Raw genomic sequence first — 20,545 nt, forward strand, 5'->3', positions numbered from 1 at the left:
ATTTCCGGGCCTGATCACCCTGGCGACACCAAGTGGGGTGCCCTCTCTTGGCGGTTGACTCGTTGAGTATTTTAGTCACCTACTGAGTCGGCTATGAGGGTAGGAGACCTGTGATTTATTCTGTGAACTGTCCTGCTGGGGTTGTGTGCCCCAGCACGGGAACTGTTGTGTGACTCTTATCTTGATAACCCTCTGGAAGAGGCCATGAGGGCGAGGTCTGATCTCTTTTCCTTTCTTTGTCTGTCTTGTTCATCACCTCTTTTGTTGTCACCAAGTTGAGGTTAAGTTCAGGCTGGACCTGAGCAGAACCTAGACTTTCTGTAAAATTGAAAACTTGAAATGCTTTTGCCAGGGACTAAACTCTCAACCCTGGTGCTGGGAGCCCCAGCCTCCAGCCGGTTCCAGGCCTTTGGCTCCTGCTTCCCTACCTCAACTGTGCAGGCTCGGAGACAAAGTGCCCGGGCTGAGCGGGACTTGACTAAATCTTATAACTATGTTGACACCCGCAATTGGCCTCTGCACCCTTCTCCAGTCCACTGTCAGTCGGACACTGGCTTTACCGACCGCCATGGGGAACGCCCTAAGCATCCCCAGAGACTCACCGCTCGGGTGCATTCTAATTAGTTGGAAACACTTTCAATTGGATGGGTTATGCCCCAGAAACTCCAGCCGGGAGAAAACTTGAGGGGTTTCTCTGTGCCTTTGTGATGCAGTCAGACAGGTAGATAAACCCATAATGTCATTTGAGTTACAACCCGGTTTCTGAGAAATCAAGAGCTCTGTTTAATTGGCTTAAAGTAAGCGCTTACATAAATTCTGCATGTAGTAGAAATTAATCCAATGTCTTTCAAGTTAGCGTGATGTGAATTAACCTTTGGTAAATGAAAGCTTGTTTAAGTTTGCTGGTTTGATTGAAAATAGTCCTGTTAGAGTTGTCGGTATTTGCATATGATGCAGGCATGCAGCCTGGGTTTACTAGTCAAATAAGTTCACGTTGTCTGTTAAATTAGTCAGCAAAATAATAGCTTTAAATGATGACCAGTTTTGTCTAATGTCTCATGAAGTTTTCGCAGGTAATCCGAACATAATTGTTGGAAACAAACGGTTTAAATACATAAAAGTCATAAAAGTGAGTACAATAACTTTTATGGTCTGTATACTTGGGGAGAAAAAACAGCTTCGAAATTCTTTTTGGTAACAATCTTGACTTTTGCCAAGTTAAGTTAAATGATAAAAATCTGAGTATCTGGGTCATTTTTGGATAGGACAGAACACTGAAACATTATTTCCAAATGTACCTAAGTTATTTACTTTTGGCTTCTTATTGTGAAGAGGCTAAAAGCGTTTGGGTCTATTAAAAAGCATGCCCTGTGTTTTTGTGAAGTGACATGTTTCTAGAAACTATGAAGTGTTTAGAATGCTGATATAAAAGACAATTCGTAATTGCTTATCTTTTTAGTGTTTACTAGGTCTGTTAAGGGTTAAAAGTTCTTATTAACCTATATAATTAAAGCTACTGGAAATTAATAAGGAAAACAGCTCTGTATTCAAAGAAAGTTAAAATGTATGTTTTCAGTAAAGAGGGTATAAAGAATGGAAATACTTTGTTTGATGGGTTTAAGAAAGATAAATTTGTCCTAATGTACTAGAAAGGAAAAAAGAAAGACTTTGGGACAAATTCCGAAGGCAAAAAGAAAGTTGTAGAAAGTTTGTGAAGGAGAAATTCTGAAAGGAGTTTTATGCCTGGCCAAGTAGACTAAGATTAAAGTAAATCCAATTAAGTAAATGAGTTTTAGTGTTAAAAATAAGCTGGTGCAGAAATTAAAATTTGGTTTTCTCTCAAAGGATGGTTATCTTGAGCTTTTTGGCGTGGTCTAAGTCTGCCTAAAAGACAAATCTGTTTTGTTAGAATAATGACTGAGGTCACTCTTAAGATTTTTGACTCTTTCTGTTGTCACTTTGAATGGAAACCTGAGCATTGTTTCACAGTGAGCGTTGTTTGAACAAGTGTTTTAAAATCTTTTGGTATTTTTGACAAGCTTCTCGTCAAAAATATTCAAGTCCTGAATAGAAGAGTTTCTTTTGAAAAATACTAAACTAATTAGGCTTATTTGGTCTATTAAATTACATGGGAAGCATTGTCAAATAAGCGATGATAAACTTTCTTAGGTGGTATTACGTGGGTGAATGCTATTGATAGAGATGTCTTAAAATTATATAGCATTCCTAAAATTCTGATCTGTCCTGGTTATCAGTCATAATTCCGGTTATTATCTAGAAGTGTTGTATGTCACAGAAGTAACCAAGTTTCTTTGTCAATTGCCCTTTGAGTCTTTTGTCTATTTGCAGATAGTTGCTGTTTTACTCTGATGCTTTTTGCTTTTGCAAATATGTTTCATCTTCAGAGAAATTCCTGGAAAGGATTATGACACAAGATTCTAAACTACAGGCTTCTGATAAACTTTCAGGTTATAAAACTGAACTGAGTAAGAAATTACAGAATTCTAACAGAAAAACTGAGCTCATAGATCTGCTAACAGAAGATTAAGCTCAATAATCAATTATACAGAACTGTGTGAACTGATGAGGATGATTATAATTTTTTATGACTTCTATTTGAAATATTGCTGAGTTTTATGTTTTGTTTTGTTTTCTCATATTTAAGGAAATTTTTTTCTCTTTTATCTTATGCTAACTATGACTTATAGCAATTTGGTGAAATTATACCTTTATGAGCAAAACTGAAACATTTATCTTTTTCTCCCTACCTGATCCCTCCAGAATTTGGAAACTCTTTGTGAGTGAATATGGTTATTTCGTGGCAATATAGTTATTTGCGTAAGTTCAATAAGAATCTGTTCTCCTTATAACAGGATACATTGGTTATATTACCAAGGCTTTGACTGGAATGTCATATTTGAAACATACAGGCTTGGATATGACAAGACAGTTTTTCAGGAACAAAGATTGGACTTTCTGTAAATAAAGCCACTTGGAAATAGGGGCCTGGTACCTGTTTACAGAGATTCTGGCAATCTTGCCTGGTAAGTAAGGAAGCTTGCTTATCTGGCAGGTGCAAGGAACCTCAGAATATTTTGGAGACCTCGAGAAGAGAGGAGTCCACCCAAATCTGTAGGTACTGAAGGCAAAATCTGATCGCAAGTCCTTGGCTTGGCTTTTCTGGCCTCGAGAGGCGTTTACAGTTCAATCTGAGATTCCTCATAAAAAAATTCCAGGAAAGCAGATTTTAAAAAGCCTGTATAATCAATTGCTATTCTTACTGCACTTATGTAAATAATTGGACCAAGTTTTATTGAAACTACACTTATTTTGCAAACCAGTTAATCTTAATTTGGCTATCTTTTGTAAAAATGAGGGTGATGTTAGAGAGAAAAAAATTATGTTTCAGTAAAAACTATAGTACACATTCATGGATATTAGAGTCTAGCTCTTTTCTTCTACAAAGTTCATCTATTGCTAATCATAATGTCTCCTTGTGGCCATCCATCTCTGATACTTGGGAGTTCCCTGGCCACAGGCAAACCTTTTCTTTCAAATCTACTGCCCAAATACTAGCTAGATTTGCCTTATCACAGGTGGATCATGAACAACAAGTTCCAAAGGTAAAGTCCCCAACTTATCGATACACACAGGATGGATTATATCAAATTTGGGACGAATATATTTGGCTCACTCCTACTAGTGGTCAACTCAGTCAAAAGCCCACTCTATGTTGGGAACAAACCAATCACACCTGTGATACATGGCCTAATAGCACCCGACCTATGGGAAAAATTCCCCATTATATGTGTTCTCATATCATTGCCTTAAGAAATTCTGATTGGTTTGGGACTGACTGGGATAGACGGCCCAGCATACATTGGTTAGCCCCTAATGGCACTCAGTGGCTATGTGGCTCCAACTTATGGCCTTGGCTGCCACCTGGATCAATTGGACGATGCACCCTCGGCTTCGTCTGGATGAAGGTAGAACTGCATTTACTATATCTCCTCCTGCTAACCTACCCAACCTGCAACAGCGCTGGACCCGCTCTGTCTTCCACTGGTATGACCAGGTTGCCTCAATTTTCCTTCCCCAATTAGGAATCGAAAGTGTCATCTGGCACATGGAAGCTCTAAACAAATTTACTATGAAAGCGTTAAATGATACACAACATCGCCTTTCACTGCTTGATTTAGAAGTGTCCCAAATGCGTAAGGCAGTCCTCCAAAACTGAATGGCACTGGATGTCTTGACAGCAGCACAGGGGGGCACTCGTGCCATTATAAAAACTGAATGTTGTGCTTACATTCCTGACTACCATCAAAATATCTCTGGCTTCCTATGTAATATGAACCATCAAATTAAATCCATGTCTGACCCTACCCTATCCCTTAAATGATTGGTTGAACTCTTGGTCAGGTCCAGGTTTCTGGACTACTATCAAAACCTTGTTCATTGGGTTAATCATATTGCTAGTATTTCTTATTATAATTTGTTGTCTATTTCATTGTTTGTCTTCCACATGTCAACAAAGTTTCACCTCCTGGACCACCTCTCGTCAAATGCTTCTCTTGTCTCCAGACGCTCTGTACACCTTGTCAGCCTTGGACTCCACGGTCGCAGCTTTCTGGTCCGCTGAACCTCCTACCTGTACCTACAGCCCCATTTAGGGGCAGCTCTATGACCTTGTACAGCCGGAAGTAGTTACAGAAGACTGACCATCGTCCATATCCCCAAAAGATTTCGGGGCCAAATGGGTTCAGGGGGAGTTTATGATGAGGATTTTAGGCTGGTTACTTTTAAAACTGCAGATGAGGAGCAGGCTCCGAGGAGCAGAGTTTGCTTGCCCTTTGTTGGGGAGCATTTACATTTGTAAGGGAAACCTCCATCTGTAAAGTTGCCTCCCTCTCTGTGCCAGGAAGAAGGGAGATGACCTTATCTCTGGAAACTCTTAATGGGGAAGGCAAGGACTTAAGTTGTTTACTGTCTGGCAACCTCATGTAACTGATTTAGGGTGGTGGCTTCCGGCCTTTACGTAATCCGATTTGATTCTTCTCTAAAAGTTGTGGGACCACCCAATGGCCAGACCCCACCTGCACTGATACCATTTTAACTTTTTTACATGTTCTTTCCTTTGTCTTGTAAAGAGATGGCTCACATACCTGTGCCTTAAATTTAGCCTTACTCTCCACCCATGTTGGCAGCAGTAGCGAGGGCAGCAGCAGCGGCTCCTCCTGCCCGTGGGCCCTGTCCCCACGCAGCAGCCTGACTGCCCATGGGTCCTGTCCCCATGCTATTCCACACTATTCTCTAAATAAAAGAGCACTACTGCCAGATCTTAAGAGTCTGAGAAATCTTTCTTTTGACTCCTTGGCTCACCGATCCCACATCAATATCACACAGGTAAATACTATTCACCATCTCCATCTTGCTACCTCGCTTCCAGAGCTACAGCAGAAAAATGATGATGCCTGCATTCTCTTATCTAATTTGGTGCACAGATGGGTCTTCCTTAAACATAAGCAAGGACATTATCAGCTGTGTATGCTGTCCAGCCTCGAGAATTCCCGCTACTTTCTATTAACTCTGCTAACCCAGTAAAAGATTTCCTCTATAGGCCCAAGAAATCACCACAGAAGAAGAGAAACAAAGGAGGCAACAAAAGGGGGAAAACAATACTCTTGGAAACTTTCTCCCGCTGCGGCTCATAGAGCCACACTCGTGTCCTATGCCCAAAGTATAACGGACGGAAACCACTTCATGGGGCACAAGGCCACTTTCCCCATGGGGGACACTTTGAAGTATGGCAATTGGGCTTTGTCCAAATGCCACCATCTCAAGGGTAAATATATCTTGTAATGATCTGTATGTCCTCACATTGGGTTGAGGCCTTTTCTTGCAGAAAAGCGACGGCTTTAGGTAAATTATTATTGGAAAGGATAATTCCTGTTCGAGGAATTCCTACTGAGTTACACAGTGACCAAGGAACTCATTTCACTGGACAAATAATTAAATCTATTTGTGACATTTGGCCGACAATACAACAGAAGCATTTAAGCTGTCCTGGCCAAAAGCTCTCCCGCTGGTGCTCCTCAGTCTCAGATCTACACCCTTTGGTCAACATCGGCTGTCCCCTTTCGAGATAATAAGGGGACGGCCTATGCAATTCGATGAAGGAATGTATGAACCAACTTTGCTTAAAGGAGACATCTTACAGCATTGTCAAGGTCTCGTTGAGACACTTAAAAGAAATGAGAGGTTGGTGTCTGATTCTTTTCGCAGTGTGCTCCCGGGAGACAAAGACTTTAGGATCATGAGCTACACCCTGCAGATTTTGTTTATCGGAAAAGAGATTAGATAAAAAACTTTGCAGCCCTGTTGGAAAGGATCATACCAGGCACTTTGACCAGTTCATTCATTGCAGAATCAAAGGGCGTAGACTCGTGGATTCACATTTCTTATTTTTAAAAAGAAGCCTTCTCCACCCGAGTGGGTTTCAGTTCCCATTTCTTTTCTTTCTTTCTTTATTTGAGGAAGATTAGCCCGGAGCTAACTGACACCAATCCTCCTCTTTTTTGCTAAGGAAGGCTGGTCCTGAGCTAACATCCATGCCCATCTTCCTCTGCTTTATTTGTGGAACGCCTACCACAGCACGGCTTGCCAGGCAGTGCCATGTCTGCACCCGGGATCCGAACTGGCAAAGCCCCGGCCGCCAAAGCAGAACGTGCGCACTTGACTGCTGTGCCACCGGGCCGGCCCCTCAGTTCCTATTTCTGATACTTGACTTCAACTGACCAATGTAAATATCTCCAAACCAAGATGAGAAGACAGCAGCTGTTACAGACAGCTGTCCCAGGTCTCAGGACCAGGCCTGTGTTCCCAACCTTATATCTCCTCATTTAAACCTTTGGTGTTTTGTTTTGTTTTTAAAGATTGGCCCTGAGATAACATCTGTTGCCAATCTTTTTTTCCTCTTCTCCCCAAAGCTCCCCAGTACATAGCTGTATATTCTAGTTGTAGGTCCTTCTGGTTCTGCTATGCGGGACGCCGCCTCAGCATGGCTTGATGAGCAGTTCTAGGATCCGAACCAGCAAAACCCTGGGCCACCGAAGCAGAGCACACAAACTTAACCACTTGACCACGGGGCCGGCCCCTCATTTAAACCTTTGTGATGCTTAAACTATATACCTATTTTATAATTGTGCCATTTAAGATTTTCAGAATACTGTCTCACTTAAAGAAAGTGATTGATTTGGAACAGACTGGTCTCATAGGCCAGGTGTTTATCAGATGGCTCCTAATGGAACGCAGTGGTTATGTGGAGCAAATCCCTGGCCTTGGCCACTGCCTGGAGGGCTAGAACACTGCACTCTGGCTTCCCTTGGGTGCAGGGAAGGAGCCAGACTGAGCCAACACCAGTTGCCAATCTTCCTGTCATTAAGGCCAGACGGGCTCCTTCAGTGTTCCACCCGCATGGCCATCTAGGGGCTATATTTGTTCCTTCCTTGGGGCTAGAAGATATCATATCACAAATAGAAGCCCTTACTAAATTTACTCAACAAGCCCTTAACGATAGTCAAGCAGAAATAGCCTTATTAAAGACTGAAATGTCTTTAATGAGAAAGGCTGTCCTTCAAAGTAGGATACGCTTATGTATTTTGACTACATCCCAAGGTGGTATGTGCACCATCATTCAGACTGAATGCTGTGTTCTATACCTGATGAATCTTCCAGTGTGTCATCCCTGCTAAAGCACATAAAAAAAACAGGTAAATGTCTTGAGTGATTCTACACCCAGTCTTGATTTGTTTGGTTGGTCTCCTTCAGGTATCAGTTCCCTTTTTCAACCTAAATTGCAATTATAATTGTAAACAATGTAAGCATAAAGAGTCATGGAAAGGCACATGCATGATGTTTGTGCAGCAACCTAAAATTAACTGAAAAACCTATGAAATGCTTCCTCTGTTAATATATACCTCTATGTTTGTACAACTATTTCCCTCCAGCATGGATAACTGGGCACATAAATGAGAAAAAAGCCTAGCACCGATGGACAGGATGGACCCAGGGCAGGCAGCAAGCACCCTGGCACAGAAGACAATATTTTGATTCTCAATGCTTTCTGTCAAAAAATTAGAGATCAAAAGGAAGCAAATGATAAGTAAACGACAAGCAACAGGATATAGTGAAGCATATGAGGAAGATATTTGGTTTAAAACTAATTCAGCCTGAACTTGTTTTTCCAAAAGGGCCAGACATGGCCTGTTGAGCATGCATTGTACATCTGCTTTGCATAGTAATATGTCCCAAAGATGAGAATGATGCCCCTAAAGATAGGGATATAGCTTCCCCCCATATCAGCATTTCTTTAAGGATAAGCATCTCTTCCTCGAAACTAAAGATCAATTACCAACCTGCTGTGCTCACCTTGTGACCACTACCTGCTGACCACCAACCCACTGTGCCAGCTAAACATCTCGTGACAGTAAAAGAAGAGATATTTCTGTCGTATGCAATGTATGCTCTTTGTTCCAAGATGGTACATAACCACGCGGTACACCCCACTTCTTTGGTGCCCTTCCTTCCCTGGGGAAGGCCCCAGGCTATTGTCCTCAGATCTGGTTCGTAATAAACTCACCCCAATTTTGATTTATAGATTGCGTTGACACCCACTAGATTACCGTTTACTACAAAGGATATTAAAGGCTACGAATCAACAACCAGATGAAGAGATACACAGGGTGAGGTCCCAAACAAATGAGTTTGGGCCCAGCACCATGGCACGTGGAAGTGTTCTGGTTCACCAACCCAGAAGTTCTCCAAACCCCATCCTTTTGGGTTTTTAGGGAGGCTCCATTCCATAGGCGTGATTGATGAACTGGTTGGCCATTGCTGATTGGTTGAACCTTCAGCCCCTCCTCTCCTGAGGTCGGGGTGGGGGAGGGGGCCCGAAAGTTCCAACCTTCTAACCACATGGCTGGTTTCCCTGGCAACCAGCCCGATCCTTTGGTGACTTAGGGGCTTTCCAAAAGTTGCCTTATTAACATAACAAAAGACTCATTTATTGCTCTCCCTCACTTAGGAAATCCCAAGTGTCTTAGGAGGTCTGTCCTAGGAATGGAAGGAAGACCAAATATGTATTTCTTATTGTAAATCACAATATCACAAAGTTCTACTGCTGTAACCCTTTGGAAATTTTCATAGTGAAATGCTTACATTTTCCATAATGTGCACACGGAGCGGGACTCTGGCCCACACAGTTCCTTCACTGCGTGAGGATGATAAGAAAACATTCCCCACATTTCTGCAACTAATTGGATTTGTGTTCTTTTAAGTTAGTCCACAACCTGAGCATTCTGGACATCAGAGAGGGGATTCTGGGACCCGTCACAGGGGAAAGCACGGGCGTTTGGGGCGTGGAGGGACATGGGCTCAGGGCCCAGCTCTCCTGCAATATAGTCTTTATTGCGCAGTTGTAACCGTGGGCCCCCAGGACCAGTTCAACTGACCCCATCTTAGCAGCAGAGTAATTGAGTAGTTTTTCAAGAAATGAGACGCCTTGTCCAGTTCAGGCTGGTTGAGACCACCAACCCATCCATTGGGCCTGCAAAAATGCTTGATAAGTGACCTTTTTGACATCAAGGAACTAAAAACTCCACCCTCGGATCATGAGAATGCCACCATCTTGTGACCATGTGTCCTGCGAAGGGGCATGAAGCCTGGCTACACCCGCGCAGATCATCAATTACCTCACCTCTCCTCACCTCCCATCATGGATCTCCACACTTCAGACGGCTCTGCCCTTCATCCCATAAATTGTGCCCCAAGCCCTGGATTGGGAAGACAGATCTGAGAGCATATGCCCCTGTCTCCTTGCCGATCAATCTAGCAATAAAGGTGATTTCTTTTCCCAAAAGCTGATGCCATAATAACCAGCTTTTTTATCCGCATAGGGCAAAAGACCCCCAATTTTGTGCAGTAACACAATCTGGACTCAGTTTCGCGGCCCTAGCTGGAAGCTGGTCGGCTCCCCTGCTAGAGCAGCCAATGAAGCACACACCTCGACCACTTCCCTTCTAGCTCTCACACTCCAGGCCACTGAAGACCTGCCTTGACCACCCCAGGGCCAGGAACCAGACAACTAGGGACAGCCCCTGTGCCCCAAAGCCAACAAAATCATTCAAATCAGCCAGTCCACAGGGAGCCCTGAAGCCTAGCTGACCCCACCTCACTGGCCACCCATAAGCTGCCCCGACAGCCCCCAGTGCAGCCCCCTGTGGCCCTGCTCTAAGTTCTACCTTTCACCTTTCCCAGTGTCATCCTCCTGGATCCTGCCGTCAAAAGAAACTTTAAATTTTGTAAAACAGACATAGAAGGACAAGGGTTCAGGTCCCAGCTGTGCTGCTACCACCTGTGTGACTTCAGGCATTTCCTTGCTCCCCTTGGTTTTCCCGTGTAAAGACAGGTGTCTCTAATGCACAGGGTCCGTGCATGGGCTAAGTGAGAGGACGCAGGTAGAAATCTTAGTAAAATATCTGGCTTCATAAATGCTCATGTCATTTCTCCCTACACCCCCCACACCTGGCATGTATCTGCACCCCCGACCCAGCCGTAGGGAATGCGCATGGCTGGCATTACTCTGATTGGACAATGACGATGAACACCACCCCAGTCCATTTCTTCCCTAATGTCAATCCACCCCTTTTCCTCCACAGGACCCAAATTTTGTTGAGGTTCAGTGTTCAGTGAAAGTGACCCCAGCCCAGATGTAAATCTTCCTAATGTCAGCCAGTTTTGGGGAAACATTTGTAAGTAATTGGTTTAGTCAAAGGCATAGAGAGCAATTCCGGCCAAACAGGATGTCTGAAGGGAGGGTTTATGGGAAAGGTTCTCACTCTAAAAAAAGACACTTGGCCAACTTCCATCTCAGAAGGACAAAGCCATTTGCAGCAGGCTCATGCTCCCACTGAGGATGAGAAAAGCTAGACAAATCACAGAAACTGTATTTTTAAGACACTAGAGAGATGGACAAGCAACAAAGGCAAGAGGGACTAAAATTCCAGAGACAGGAAACCTATAGACCTCACCTGAATGTCCACAGCCATTCCCCTGGGCAGGCGCTGCCTCAGAGCTTGCCAAGAGCTTGAGAATCTGACTTTGGTCAAGGCTGAGGCCACTCGTAGGGGACAGAGAAACAAGCAGAGCTTTTGGTAATTATGCAGTTCCCAAGTGACAAAATTAGAGAGTTGAGGGGCTTCCAATGGCTTCTGTGAAATGAGTTAACAGTGACTCCATTTTGTACTCTGGACTCCACCTTGTTAAAAATGTGAAACTACTGACCTTGCTGACTTGCCAAGAGAGTTATTGCTGAGAAAGGACTTTCTGAAGGGCCTTGTTTGGTAGCAATAAGATGTCCTAGAGTAAGTCAGTGAACGGTAACAAAAGGTTACCCTCCAGTAGTAGATCTTTACAAACAACTGAGATGATTGTTCTGGGCTCTCCTTTTTGCTAAAAACTCCTGACTTTTACTCCTCAGGGAGACACTTTTCTGGCTGCTGCTGGAACCTATGTTGCCCGAATTGCAATTCTAAGACCCTGAATAAATGCTCTCCTTTTGTTTTGCAGTTGCCTCTTTTTTCTAAGTTGACATTTCATGTAAATTTTAGAACCTGCTTACCAATTTTGACACAAAAAAGCTAAGAGTACAAGGAAGCACCACCCCACCCACCAGAACAGCTGAAATTAAAGAGACTGACAATACCAAGTGTTGGTGAGGATGAGGAGCAACTGGAACTCTCATACAATACTGGAGGAAACACTTTGGGAAAGTGTTTGGCAATACCTACCAAAGCTGATCATACATACAGTCAATCCACCCTTGGTATCCACCCAATAGAAATGAGGGCTTACTGACACCAAAACGGAGTAAAGAATGTTCAGAGCAGCATTCTTCATAGAAGCCAGGTCTGGAAACAAGCCAAATGCCACCAGCAGTAGATTAGGCAGCAGCTCTGGTATTGCCATTGTCAACTTAAAAAGCAAATTTGCCTGTTATTTTATCTCAACATGAGTTTGTTTGGGCATAGCCAAAAGAATTGCAATTTGGGGTGTGCATGCTATGGCAAACCGTAGGCAAACTCAGAGAACAAAGGAGGGGAGCTGCTTTTACAGAGAAAAAGGGGGAGAGGGAGGGGCTGTTCTAAAGGAAAGTCCATTGGGGGAGAGGAACAGTTCAGGGCGAGAATGCCTTCTCATTGGCTGAGCTGTGGTGTTTCTCATTGGCTGAGTGTGGAGGCTTCTCATTGGCTGAGCTGTGGTGTTTCTCATTGGCTGAGTGTGGAAGCTTCTCATTGGCTGAGCTGTGGTGTTTCTCATTGGCTGAGTGTGGAAGCTTCTCATTGGCTGAGCTGTGGTGTTTCTCTTTGGCTGAGTGTGGAAGCTTCTCATTGGCTGGGCTGTGACATTTCTCATTGGCTGAGCTGCAGTGTTTCTCATTGGCTGAGCTGTGGCATTCCTCATTGGCTGAGCTGTGGTGTTTCTCACTGGCTGAGCTGTGGCATTTCTCATTGGCTGAGCTGTGGCATTTCTCATTGGCTGAGCTGCGGTGTTTCTCATTGGCTGAGCTGCGGTGTTTCTCATTGGCTGAGCTGCGGTGTTTCTCATTGGCTGAGCTGTGGTGTTTCTCATTGGCTGAGCTGCAGTATTTCTCATTGGCTGAGCTGTGGTGTTTCCCATTGGCTGGACTGTTGTCAGGTGGGGAGAGAAATCTTCCTTCAGTAGTAAAGTAGTTGTACTTCCTGTGGGAGATGCAAGCATCTGTCTCTTCCTGTTTGGTGTAATTGATGATGAGTGATGGGGTGAGAGCTCCCCCTGCAGGCCTTCCTGACTCCAGTTTAGTTAAGGTTTTTTTTATTTTCCACACCATACGATGGAACACTACACAACAACAAAAGTGAGGATGGATGAACTGCTGAGACATACAGCTGCATGGGTGATTCTCACAGGCACACAGCTGGATAAAAGAAGTCGGACGCAAAGCAGCCAATGTTGTGTGATGCCACCTATACAAAGTTTCAAAGCAGTCAAGCCAAATTTATGGTGTTAGAAGTCAGAACAGTGGTTACCTTCAGGATGTGGATACCAACTGAGAGGGGCACAAGGGAGCCTTCTGGGTTTCTGGAATGCTCTGTATCTTGATATGAGTGGTTGCTACATTGTAAGTACGTATATATATTATGTATGTGTTACATGGATAGTGCACAGATCTAATTTCATCAACCTGTACATTTAAGTTCTGCACACTTAGCTGTATGTAAACTGTCACAATTCTTTTCAAGATAAGGAGCAAAAAGACATGTGCGAGGGGCTGGCCCCGTGGCCGAGTGGTTAAGTTCGCGCCCTCCGCTGCAGGCGGCCCAGTGTTTCGTCGGTTCGAATCCTGGGCGCGGACATGGCACTACTCATCAGACCACGCTGAGGCAGCGTCCCACATACCACAACTAGAAGGACCCACAACAAAGAATATACAACTATGTACGTGGGGGCTTTGGGGAGAAAAAGGAAAAAATAAAATCTTTAAAAAAAAAAAAAAAAAAGACATGTGCGAGAATGTTCATAGCAGCACTATTTGAAACAGCGAAAACCTGAAAACTATCCAAAGCACATCAGGTTGACAAATAAAAATGGCAAGCAATAGGATATATTGGAGTATATGAGGAAGCCATTTGGTATAAACCTAATTCGGCCTGACTTTGTTTTTTCCAAAAGGGCCTGCCTGTGGCCATTGAGCATGCATTGTATATCTGCTTAGACATTTTGAGATAAAGGTGCAACTTCCCTCCCCCTCCCAATGTTGGCATCTCCTTAAAGATTAAGCATCTTTCCTCAGGCTGGGAACTGATTGCAGCGCTCACCTGTGACCGCCCAGCTCGAGGCAACGGACCTGCCACCCTGTGGGGTTCACCGAGACAGCAGACCTATCTGCTGTTTCCATCAATCACTGTGCCGACAGAGCAGCCTCGTGACTATTGTAAAAGGGACATTTCAGTCATATGTGAAACATCCTCTTTGAGGGTATATAACCACCCTGTGTACCCCCACTTCCTTGGGGTGCTCTGTTCCTTTGTGGAAAGACTCTCCCGGGTTATAATCCTCAGATTTCAGCTCAGAATAAACTCACCCAAATTTTCATTTATAGATTGGTTATGGATTATTTTCGTCGACAAGGTGTAGGATGAAAAAATAAATTGTGGTGTGTTCACATGACACAATACTGTATAGCACTTAAAAAAACAAATGCTATCTGACCACAACAGTACCGATGACTCTCCTAAGCCCATTGTGAGTAAAGAAGCTAGACAGGAAAGAGCACCTGCCACGTGATTCTGACTGTTATAAACAGCACTACTAATCTATGACAAGAGAAGTCGGGATAGTGGTCACCCTTGCGGGCAGTAGTGACCGGAAGGACTCATGACAGAGCCTTCTAAGGTGCTCTTAATGTACTGTTTTCTGATGTAGAGGATGATTACATGGATATTTTCAGTTTGCAAAAATTCATCATGATGAATTTGTGACTTGAGTATTTTTTCTGTATGTTGGTCCTACCCAAAAACAAACAAAAAAAATCATGGCGTGAAAAAGGCAGGCCTCTTCTTCTCCAGGCTGTCATATTTGTATGTGATGTCTGGAGCTGCAGCAGCCATCTTGTGAGCATGAGGGGAGTTATCCCAATGACTGAGGATTGCAGAGTGGAGAGATGGTAAAACTCTTGTGCTGTTGAGCCATTGAATTCGCCATCCCTGAAGCTGCCCTACCTTGAGACTTCCTGTTATGTGATACTTTTTTCTCGCCATTAATTATATTTATTTTGAATCAGATTTTCTCAAATTTGCAGCCAAATCATAGTAACCCATCCATACACTATGAGGGAAAGGCTTATCCAGGAAGAGAAATTCAAAGATACCATAAGTAACCTGGAAATATTAGATACTTAATGAAAAAGAGCGGTATTATTATTACTCAACTTAAGTTCTCCTTCCACTTGATTCCAGACATTTTGCTAGCCACCAGACTCTTTCCTCAAAGGAATTTTGCATAAAAGCTGAATCTATAAAATAGATCAAAGCATAGCCACTCTTTTTGAAGTCTGACATGAGGAGGACCCCTGTGTCCTCCCCCCGGTCCCTGGAGCAGGCTTGTGAAGACTCCGCGGGGTCCTGGCACTCTGAGGAGCAGAGCCTGAAAGCCACGGCCTGGCTCGGGCTGCAGCAGAGCGTCCAGGAGCCTTAGTTACCTGCCAAGTGGCGCCCCAGCAACGCTGACACAGCTCCCCCTTCCCAGCTCCCAGTCCCACGTGCCATGCCCTCCAAAAGGGCAGATCAGAAGCTCCAGGGCAGCCTGCTGGTGTAGGGACAAGCTCCCAGAGCATTCAGGGAACCCTCGCCTTCGCACAGGATGATGGCCTCTGGACGTCCCACCTGAATACCTAACTCACGTGGCGGCACTGGACTGTAGCCCGGCTCTCTCCTGCTGCTGTAACTCACAGGCACCCCAGCTCCTCCCCCTCCACAGCTCCTCCCCTCTGCAGCTCCTAGGACCCCGTGCAAATGGAGGAACTTCCCTGGGCTTTGGATGGAGAGGCTGGCACCAAGGCCAAGGACTAGGGGAGGCAGAGCATGGACTGTCGAGAGCTGGAGGTGGAGGTATGACAGGGGCTGTGGGCATATCTCTGGGTGTCCCCTAGGCTGTGGGGGGTTCTGTGGCCAGAGGGTTTTCTCTGAGGAAGAAAGAGGCCGAAGAATGCAAGGGAGGGAGGAGGAGCGGAAGGTGCAGATTTTAGCAAACACCTGAGGCAGCACTACGGCCCCAAGGCCCTCTGTGCCCTCTCCCGGGATACAAAGCACCCCGCGCATGTGGCAGCCGCACAGTACAGGGCCGCTCCTGTGACCACCGGGTGACCTGTGAAGACACTGAGGTCCAGGAGCAGAAAGCTTGGAGATCAGAAGCAGAATCAGAACAAGCTCCTGGAACCCCCCCTTGCAGGACACTCTGTCCTGTACACACACATCTTTCATCCTTGGTGGCCTGCAATGGTCAGTTGCTGTGATATTGTGATTATAATAAGAAATATACATTCGGTCTTTGTTAGTTCCTGGCACAGAGCTCCCAAAACCCTTGGAATTTCTTAACTGATGAGAGTGGCAAATGTGTCTTTCATTATGCTAATGAAGTGGCTTCTAGAAAGCCTCTAGGTCTCCTAAGGATGGAGACCTAGTCAGCAGGGGAACAGAACACGTGATGAGAGAATTGGAACTTTCCCCTCAACCCCTGGGGAAGGGAGAGGGGCTGGAGGTCGGACCAATCACCAAGGGCCAATGATTTCATCAATCATGCTTGTGTAATGGAACCTCCATAATAACCCAAAGGAGGGGTTCGGAGAGTGTCCAGGTTGGTGACCATGTGGAGATTCGGGGAGAGTGGCTGCTGGGAGAGGGCATGGAGGTTCCGCACCCTTCCCATACCTGCCCTGTGCATCTCTTCCCTCTGGCTGGTCCTGAGTTTCATCCTTTCATGACAAACCAGTGATCTAAGTAAAGTAAGTAAAACATTTCTCAGAGTTCTGTGAGCCGCTCTAGCAAATTAATTGAACCCAAATAGGGGGGCGTGGGAACCTCCGATCTACAGCCAGTCAGTCAGAAGCACAGGTGATGACCTGGACTTGTGACTGGCATCTGAATGGGGGTTGTGGACAGTCTTATAGAACTGAGCCCTTAACTTGTAGGATCTGACATTATCTCCAGGTAGCCAGAGCGAGAATTGAATTAAATTGTAGGCCCCATGAAAGATGACATGAATGGAGTCATGTTAAAACAGCCGGAGCAGTCATTTCAGAGGAATGTCTTGCACATCCTCTTTTCTTTATCTCCCAAATGGAACCAAACCACCAACAGGCCCAGGAGTCATTAAAGAAGAGACTATCCTGTTTGTAAGGACTGATGAAACTGGACTTTGCTGATGGCTGAATCGCTAACCCATCAGTGAAGTACAAACCTAGCCTTACCTCATCGAGCACCAATGAACAACTCACCTCATCTCTCTCCTGCTTTTCTCATAAAAACCCTGAGCCCCTCTCCTGTAATCAGGACACTATTTGGGTTTCCCCAAATTGCAGTTCTGTGACCCCAAAATAAACACCTCTCTGCCTCTCATTTTGGCCCTTTATTTTTAGTTTAACGACACCCAGCTGGTGTCTGGAGAATTGCTTGGTGGCATGGGGAAACCCACCCCTGACACATGTCTGAACTGCTGACCGGAACCTTCTAGTTGTGAAGTGGACAGAGAAGGGAGAAAACCAACCACTAGGAGGGGGCAGGTTTGTGATTTGTTTGGGGCACTGGCTGCGGAGACACCCACAGCCCACCCTCCTAGCCCACAGGCTTCTACACCTCTGCAGGGCTTCCAGGATGCCCCACTCTCCCATGCTTTGGCCCAGCCTCGGCGACCATGCTGAGGGGACAGAGCTCAAAGCGTACCTTCTCTCCTCTGTACAGCACTCCCTCTGCACCCAGGCCAGGGGGACTGAGGCAGCCGTGGCGTGTCATGCAGTGAATTATGTCTCCTTGAAAAGACCTCTTGGAGTCTATCAACTTAAAAGGCAAAATTGCCTGTTATTTTACCCCCAAAATGAATTTATTTGGGAATAGCCAAAAGAATTGCAATTCAGGACCTGCATCCTATGGCAAATCCAGCAAACAAAGGAGGGGAGCTGCTTTTGTAGAAAAAAGGGGGAGAGGGAGGGGCTATTTGAAAGCAAACTCCATTGAGGGAAAGTAACAGTTCAGGGCAGCAACGGCTTCTCATTGGCTGAGCTGCAGTGTTTCTCATTGGCTGAGCTGTGGCATTTCTCATTGGCTGAGCTGTGGCATTTCTCATTGGCTGAGCTGTGGTGTTTCTCATTGGCTGAGCTGCAGTATTTCTCATTGGCTGGGCTGCAGTATTTCTCATTGGCTGAGCTGTGGCATTTCTCATTGGCTGAGCTGTGGCATTTCTCATTGGCTGAGCTGCAGCGTTTCTCATTGGCTGAGCTGCGGCGTTTCTCATTGGCTGAGCTGCAGCGTTTCTCATTGGCTGAGCTGCAGAGACTTCTCATTGGCTGAGCTGAAGTATTTCTCATTGGCTGGGCTGTGGAGTTTCTCATTGGCTGAGCTGTGGCATTTCTCATTGGCTGGGCTGCTGCCAGTGGGGAGAGAAATCTTCCTTCACAGTAATAGTAAAGTAGTTTTACTTCCTGTTGAAATGCAAGCATCTGTCTCTTCCTGGTCAATGTAATTGACAATGTGTGATGAGGTGAGAGCCCCCGCTACAGGTTTCCCCACTCTAGTTTAGTTGAGGTTTCTCTTATTTTCCACACAACAACGGTGAGTGAAGTGCCCACAGCAGTCCCAGCAGGGGGGAGGGGAGGGCCACAGCACCCAAGGGTCTCCTCGAGGGCCCGCTTGTGCAGCCTCCGGGCCAGTCTGTGAGCTCTGCAAAGCTTCTAACCAATTCCTCTTCTGCTTCGACCAGCCAGAGTCCACTTCTGTCATTTGCAGCCAGAGGCCTGTCTGATTCCATGAAAAAGGTTTCCCTCCACGTGGGGACAGAGGGGGCTCTGGGAGGGAAGGGCTGTGCGAGCAGGGAGATTACAATTTGTAAACTGTGGGGTGCAGTACAGAGGGCACCAGTCTAACGTGTTCCTGCTGCTGAGGCAGACCTAAAAACAGGAACAGGGAGCTCCTCTCCTCCTCGGCCCCCCACCCACCAAGAGAAACCCACCTCTGAGGCTGGAGGCCAGGGTTTTCTGAGGGAAGAAAAAGCAGAGGCTTTTATTTCTAAAGCAGGGGTTTTAGAAGTTCAAGGTGGACAAGGGCAAACCTTGGAGAAGGAAGAGGCCCCCTGGGGGAGACACAAGAGCTCCGCAGAGCACGATGGGGAAGAGCTGTGGGTTTCGGGGCGTGGGGGGCCGCTGCCCTTGCACACAGCACCCAGTTAGCAGAGAAGCCCACGAGGGTGGGCCTCGAGTTCACCCCCAGCCTGGGTGAGAGGTGGTCTCTGCTCTCATCAGCATGAGCCCCTCTTCCCCCTTGAGGCCACCCCTTGGCCAGAGAAGCACACAGTGTCCACCACCTTGGCAGCTTGATGGGGTGGGAGGACCCTGGACTCCAGTGGCCTGGTCAAGCTCTGGTTCCAGCCTCCAAGGGTGGCCCTGAGCAAGTCCCTCTCTGCACCTCTCTTTGCACATCCGAAAAACTTAGAATGGCTTCTCCTTCCATGGGAACAAATGAGACCCTTCCCTGTCTGGCCACACTGGGCTCCAGAGAAGGATTTAGACACGAGGAGACGGCGGGCACAGGTTCCAGGGGCAGGCCCACTGGGCCCAGGGCCACAGGGGCAGTATGGCAGGGGGCCTCCTGCAGGCCCACCCACTCCTGCCTTACAAGGAGGTTGGTGGGAGCTGTCAACGCTGCCTGCTCCCCCAGGGAGTCCCCCCCAGGGCCCAGCGTCCAGCCGTGCTCTGAGGGAGGGGGACGAGGGACACTGCAGGTGGGAGGCTTTTCGGGACCAGAGTGTGACGGAAGGTGCTGACCAGCACCTGTGCCCAAGCCGCGCCTGCTCCGCAGGAGTGAAACCAAGAACGAAGGAGTTAACACTTCCCCTGGTTAGGGTGAAACATGCCTGTACCCACAAGGTTGACTTGGGAAACAAAGTAACTGGAGTTTCTGAGCTTCCTTTGCATAATAGCAGGAAGACGCTGATAAGAGAGCAGCTTGCTGGCAGCCCCCGCCTGACTAACCATCTCGCCGAGCATTGAGAAGCTGAAATGACCGATCATAAACTTTAGACGTCACGGACTAAAAATCCACCCTGTGCAACACATAGAACCCCGCGAATCCACACATGCACCTCATGAAGAAATAAGACAGACAGTCGTGCATGCGCAGAGGACTCAAAACTTCAGCCACATGCTTCCCCCACCACCTAAAGCCCCAAATACAAACCCTTGCTTGGCGGCCGGCCCCGTGGCCAAGCGGTTAAGTCCACGTGCTCTGCTTCGGTGGCCCAGGGTTTTGCTGGTTCAGATCTTGGGTGTGGACGTGGCACCGCTCATCAAGCCGTGCTGAGGCAGCATCCCACATGGCACAACCAGAAGGACCCACAACTAGAATATGCAACTGTGTACTGGTGGGCCTAGGGGAGAAGAAGGAAAAAAAAAACTGGCAACACATGTTAGCTCAGGTGCCAATCTTTAAAAACAAACAAACAGATAAACAAAAAAACCTCTTGCTTGTAGCTTTGGGGAGAGCTGGGATTACAGCGTTAGCTGCCCATTCTCCTTGCTCAGCGCTTGGCAATAATATTCCTACTTTCTTCCACCACACCCAGTATCAGAGACTGGCTTGCTGCGTGACGGGTGAGCGAGCCCACTTCGGTTCAGTAACAGGAGCAGAGCATTCCTGCATCTGGCCCTAGGGCAGGGGGTGACACACCAGGCCCTGTACCA

The sequence above is a fragment of the Equus asinus genome, chromosome 12 (genome assembly GCF_041296235.1).
Source record: "Equus asinus isolate D_3611 breed Donkey chromosome 12, EquAss-T2T_v2, whole genome shotgun sequence".
NCBI classification, from domain to species: domain Eukaryota; kingdom Metazoa; phylum Chordata; class Mammalia; order Perissodactyla; family Equidae; genus Equus; species Equus asinus.